We start from the raw sequence: 6,783 nt of genomic DNA on the forward strand, positions 1-6,783 counted from the left end.
GGTTAAATCGGATGAAATCCGACGGCACTTCGTATTAACTCGGTTTAGGCAGGAGTGTCGCATATTAGGCGGCTTAACCCTGCTTAATCAAGCTAATCCGAGGTGGTTCCGCCACAGCTGGTATCAGAGCCGTGTTTAGCATTTTAGAGAACCCAACAAGCCCTAAACACTTCTTTGAAAAGGATAAAAGTTGCAAGAAACTTTTGAAAAATCTCGTACGATCGTTAAGGATGACTTAGTGCGAGAGGCCCTAGGGGATTTTGGGGTTGTTTTAGGTGACTAATAAGTATTTGGTTATTTTGCTAACCCTTCCAGCACTTCGCCACGTCTATCATACGTGTGCCGAGTTCTGCATCGCGAGCATGCGAGGGTTGATAAGGAGCTCCATTCAAGGGACCCTATCTTCGCGGTTGTTTTCGCCCACGTCTATTACACGTGCGCAGGTTCCGTATGTGTTCCATACGAAGGTTGGTACGGTTCGATTCCAACGAACCTATCAGCACGGTTGTTTCGCCACGTTTGTCATACGTGTGCCTATTCCGCATCGGGAGTATGTGAAGGGTTATATGGTTCCATTCAAAGGGAACCTATTTCCACGGTTGAGTGTTGTGCATGCAGCCTTAAACGCATGGGTGCCATTCCTATAGTGAGCGGTAATGTTTGGGAACGCTTTCGTGGGTGCTGGCACGAAAGGTTCGTGTGTGGTGTTTTCTGCAGGTTGCTAACCGCGTTCGTTTAGGAGACGTTACTAGAACCGACTACTTATTATAGGGAGAGACGTATTGTTGCCTTGTCACCGGCGCTGACCGCGTAAGACCCGAGTTCGGGCAGTTGTTTTTGGTTAAGAGTAAGGTAGGCCGTGCATGCGCCATATCTAAAAGGGTGTACGGTTCCCTTCCTCAATAGCAACCCTGTTCGAAAGAGTTCTTCTGGATCTAAGGATTTCTAGTTTCTCTTAGTTGCTCTCGGTTGAAACCGTATGCTTCTCTATCCGACCCCTGACCCTTGGAATCTATCTCACGTGGTTTTCGGTTTTCTTGGTTCCAGATGGCTGTTCTCGGACATGTTGTTTTTGGAGCAGACGGTACCTTCCAATCGACGTGCTTGCATTTCGAGGGGTTTCCCGCGATTCTGTGGGATACGCTGAAGTGGTTTGGGTACCAGTCCCCGCCCTTGTATGCCGGGCGGTTATATCTGGAACAGGGCATTCAGACGTGCCAAGTGCAAGCGTTGGTACCACCTCCCCTTGCCCGGCCCGACTGGCCCTCTCTTGGCATAATAGCCTATGGTCTCGCTCCGGAAGATACATGGGAGTCCGCCGCCCTTCAGTTGCTCACCCAGTTCTGTCAGCTGCATCCCGTGGAGATCACGTTAGACTCGATCGGCCTCTTCCCCGTCAGGAACCGGCTGGACCCGGCATGGCTTGACCGCGTCGGGAACATCGAGGTGTTAGCCACCACCTGCGCCATGGTCACCATCTCCACCAACATCCGGTGCATGGCCGCTCTCTACCGGTTGATAGAGCTTCAGGGAAGAGCCATGACCCTCTTCGCCTGGACGGCAGCAGATACCCACGGTTGTCTCCAGGTAGCAAGAAGAGATATGGTAGGCCAAACCTACCAGCTGATCCAACGTGGTATCCAGATCCACGATATGCAAGATCGGATCTCCGAGCTAGAAGGAGAAGTCGCTGACCTCGTGGATGGCATGATAGAGCTCTCGGAGGAAAAGATGGAGGTGGAAATGGAGTTGGCAGTTGCCAATGCCCACCTGGAGGAGCACCAAGCCGAGCTCGAAGATATGCATGCCCTCAACATGCAGCTCGAAGCTCAGGAGGACCCTGAGGAAGATGAGGGAGCGTCCAACATGGACATAGAGGAAGATGGCACCCCTTCTCCGACTCATAGTGTCCATTGGTAGATTAAGGGTTCTCAGGGAACCATCTTTTTGTTGTACTCCTCGGCAGCCTAGATTTTTGAAAAGTTGTAATAGGTTAGCCTCGAGTTGAGTGCTCCCTGTGTTGAAACACCGTTGTATATAAAGTTAACCCTGGTGCATAGCTTTCTCATCTTTTTATGGTGTGGATGCTAGGTTGAGTAAGTTGCGCCTTGCCCATATGCCGTTTTTCGGGGAGCCTGTTCAGTTGGCCGACCCCAGTTTGTGAGGCCGAGTGCGCCGACCCTTTGAGGCAGTTTCCGCCTCGTCTGACCCTTTTCAAGTACGGACCGTGTCCGACCCCTTGGATTGAGTGGATCAGATCGTAGGAGTCTGTATGTGGCATGTGTTTTCTGAAGTGGAGTACCAGGTCAAGTAGAGGTTATCGATGCTGAGAATGAGAGGAATGTGCTTTCTCTATGAGGACGTGTGATGCACCATTGGCAAGAGTCGCATTAAGGGATTTAATCCATACGTTCCATTTGTTGGAGTATGCCTAAGGTTATGGAATTAATGGGGCGTTAACTCTTGCAGATGGCGCACCGCACTAGGTCTGGTTCTGCGCCCAGTGGTAGTGATCAGCGACAGGATCTTCCCCCGCCCCCGCCCCCATCGCCATTGGAGGCAATCCTAGCAACTCAAACTGAGCTGCTAAGGCATCTGGTTCAAGGACAACAGCAACCGCCACAGGGTGGAAGAGCTCAGCAGCAGCCGCATATCGCACGGTATGAGGACTTTCTGGGGACACAGCCCCCGCTGTTCCAAAAGACACAAGAACCGCTCGATGCTGACGCATGGGTTCGTACGATCGAATCCAAGTTCGAGCTCCTCACCGCTCCATGCCCTGACAACAACAAGGCGCGGTTTGCAGCTCAGCAGCTGCGTGGCTCCGCACGGCTTTGGTGGGACCACTACCATGCCATGCTGCCGGCTGGCTACGTGGTCAGTTGGAACGAGTTTAAGACGGCGTTCAAAGCGCATCACATTCCATAAGGTCTCCTGGAGCGTAAGCTCAACGAGTTTCTGGCCCTCACCCAAGGAACTCGGGATGTGCTGCATTACGCCCAAGCTTTCAATGACCTATGCCGTTATGCTGGCTATCATGCGGACACAGACGAGAAGAAGCGGGACAGATTCCACCGAGGACTGAGCTTGGAGCTCAGGGAAAGGTTGAACCCCATCAAGGTGGACACCTACAACGAGTTGGTCAACCTGGCCATCTCTCAGGAGGGCTGCATGCAAGCCCTCAAGGCCGACCAGAAGAGGAAAGCCTCTGTGGCATTTCCGAGTCCGCCGACTCGAAGGTTCCGGATGATCCCTCCACAAGCCCCTGTCCGACCCCAGCAGTCAGGGAAATGGATCGCCCGACCCCAGCCGGCAACAACGCCTCGTTTTCCAGGCTTCCAACCGCAAGTGCCCCGGCCGACCCTGCCAACGCCACCTCGTCCGGCAGCCAGTAATCGTTGTTTTACCTGCGGCAATGAAGGACATTTTGCAAAGGACTGCCCCAGGAACAAGAATCAACAGCAAGGTCAGAACCCCATGGCAGCCAGAGGAAGAAGGCCCAAGGTGCAAGTCCGACAAGGCCGACTTAACTACACCAGCTTGACCGAGCTCCCCGAAGGTGCGTCAGTAATGACGGGTACTTTCCTTATTTTAAATCAAGCTGTTGTTGTGTTGTTTGATTCGGGAGCCTCTCATAGCTTTATCGGGAGTAAGGCAAGGGAAAGATGTGGGCTAAGTGTCGGTCACACTAAGGAACCCTATGTGATCGCCACTCCTGGAGGAAGGATAACGTCGGATCAGGTCGTTATTCTTGTATCTCTCCAGCTAGGTCCCACCCTCTTCAAGGAAAACCTTATCATCCTTGACCTAGAAGGCATAGATGTCATCCTTGGTATGGATTGGATGGCCCGACATCATGTTGTTCTAGATACATCAGCCCGATCTCTCTACATCAGCTCACCCTCCCATGGTAGTTCTACCGTATCCTTGACCCATCCTGAATCTTCGCTTCCTTGTGCCTACCCTCTCTTGGGAGCCCGTCTAGAAGACCTCCCTGTTATCTGTGAGTACCCTGATATGTTCCCAGAAGATTTGCCGGGTATGCCACCTGATAGAGAAGTGGAGTTTTCCATAGAGTTGATTCCTGGCACAGCCCCGATATCCAAGAGACCCTATCGGATGCCACCCGCTGAGTTAGCCGTGTTGAAGACCCAGTTGCATGATCTGTTGGAAAAGGGTTTCATTCGATCCAGTACATCATCTTGGGGTTGCCCCGCCCTGTTTGTGAAGAAGAAAGATGGCAGTCTACGTATGTGTGTGGATTACCGACCCCTCAATGCTGTGATAGTCAAGAACAAGTACCCACTGCCACGCATTGATGTCTTGTTCGATCAGTTAGCCGGAGCAAAAGTGTTCTCCAAGATCGATCTTCGTTCTGGTTATCACCAAATAAAGATTCGACCCTGCGACATACCCAAGACAGCTTTCTCTACCAGATATGGACTGTACGAGTACCTAGTCATGTCCTTTGGACTCACCAATGCACCCGCCTATTTCATGTACCTTATGAACTCGGTGTTTATGCCCGAGCTGGACAAGTTTGTAGTGGTGTTCATTGATGATATCCTAGTGTACTCGAAGAACGAGGAAGAGCATGCCGACCATCTTCATATAGTTCTCCAACGGCTGAGAAATCACCAGCTTTATGCCAAGTTCTCCAAGTGTGAGTTTTGGTTAGATAGTGTCAAGTTTCTGGGACACACTATCTCCAAGGATGGTATCGCCGTGGATCCCTGTAAGGTGCAAGAAGTCATGGAATGGAAGTCTCCTGCCTCAGTACACCAGATCAGGAGTTTCCTTGGATTGGCAGGTTACTATCGGCGTTTCATACCGGATTTCTCCAAGATAGCCAAGCCGATGACTGAGTTGCTGAAGAAAGAGGTCAAATTTGTGTGGGACACCAAGTGTGAAGAGGCCTTCAAGACCCTGAAGCACTTGCTGACCACCGCTCCAGTTTTGGCTCAGCCCGATCCCTCTAGGTCGTATGACGTATACTGTGACGCCTCTGGCACTGGACTCGGATGTGTTCTCATGCAAGACACTCGAGTCATTGCCTATGCCTCACGTGCGTTACGACCTTATGAGCTAAGCTACCCGACACATGACCTTGAGTTGGCAGCAGTGATACATGCCTTGAAGATACGGAGGCACTACCTAATGGGAGCTCACTGCAACATCTACACCGACCACAAGAGCCTCAAGTACATCTTCACCCAAGCCGACCTCAACATGCGTCAGAGAAGATGGCGGGAGTTGATAAAGGATTATGAATTGGAAGTGCACTATCATCCTGGCAAAGCCAATGTGATAGCCGATGCCCTCAGCCGCAAACCCCATTGCAACTGCTTGTTGTCAACCGCCTTCACCAAGACTCTGTGTCACGAGATGGGAAGACTAAGTCTGGAGATTATTCCTCATGGAACCCTTGGTCACATCATCCTTGACTCAGTTTTGGAAGACCAAATTCGGTCAGCACAAGTAAAGGATGAAGAAATAAAACGGATCATCAGTAAGATCTCAGTAAAGGATGAGGGATATAAGCATTTCCGTCAGGACAAAACGGGAAGTATGTGTTATGGAAACCGACTAGTAGTACCCGCCGACCCCGAGTTGAGGAAGCAAATCCTAGATGAAGCTCATCTCTCCAAGTTCTCGATCCATCCTGGCAGCAATAAGATGTACCATGATCTGCGTCAAACCTTTTGGTGGAGTGGAATGAAACCAGAGATAGCTCGTTATGTTTCAGAATGTGACACCTGTCAACGTGTCAAGGCCAGTCATTTGAAGGTAGCAGGAACCTTGCAGCCGCTACCTATTCCCTCTTGGAAATGGGAAGACATCAGCATGGATTTCATAGTTGGATTGCCCCTTACATCGCAACGATATGATTCCATCTGGGTTATAATGGACCGTCTGACCAAGACAGCACATTTCCTTCCTGTTCGTACCACCTACACAGTCAAGCAATATGCAGAGTTGTACCTCGACCGTATAGTTTCCCTACATGGTGTACCCAAGACTATCGTCTCTGATCGAGGAGTTCAGTTTGTGGCACGTTTTTGGGAGCAGCTACAAGCATCTATGGGCACCAAGCTCATCCGAAGCTCAACATATCATCCTCAAACCAATGGCCAAACCGAGAGAGTCAACCAGATTCTTGAAGACATGTTAAGAGCCTGTGTTATCCACTATGATAAGAGTTGGGACAAGTGTCTGCCTTTAGCAGAATTCTCCTACAATAACAGCTACCAGGCCAGTTTGAAGATGGCACCGTTTGAAGCCCTGTATGGCCGAAGATGCAGGACACCCCTGAACTGGTCCCAACCAGGGGAAAGACAGGTCTATGGCCCTGACTTAGTGGCAGAAGCCGAAGAGCAAGTGAAGGTAATTCAAGCAAATCTCAAGGCTGCCCAATCTCGACAGAAGAGTTACTCCGACCAGCGGAGAAGACCCCTACAGTTCGACCTTGGTGATCATGTGTACCTTCGAGTCTCCCCGACCAAAGGAGTGCAGCGGTTTGGAATAAAAGGCAAGTTAGCTCCCCGCTATGTTGGCCCTTATGAGATTGTGGAGATATGTGGACCCGTTGCTTACCGAATCCAACTCCCAGAGCAGCTGTCGGCAATACATGATGTTTTCCATGTGTCTCAACTGAAGAAATGTGTCCGAGTTCCAGCAGAGATCTTAGAGCAAGGACAGCTTCAGGTAGAGCCCGACCTGACCTACGCCGAGTACCCAGATCGAGTTCTTGACTAAAAGGAAAGGCACACCCGACGCCAAGTG

This window comes from Setaria viridis, chromosome 8 (genome assembly GCF_005286985.2).
Source record: "Setaria viridis chromosome 8, Setaria_viridis_v4.0, whole genome shotgun sequence".
In the NCBI taxonomy this organism is placed as follows: domain Eukaryota; kingdom Viridiplantae; phylum Streptophyta; class Magnoliopsida; order Poales; family Poaceae; genus Setaria; species Setaria viridis.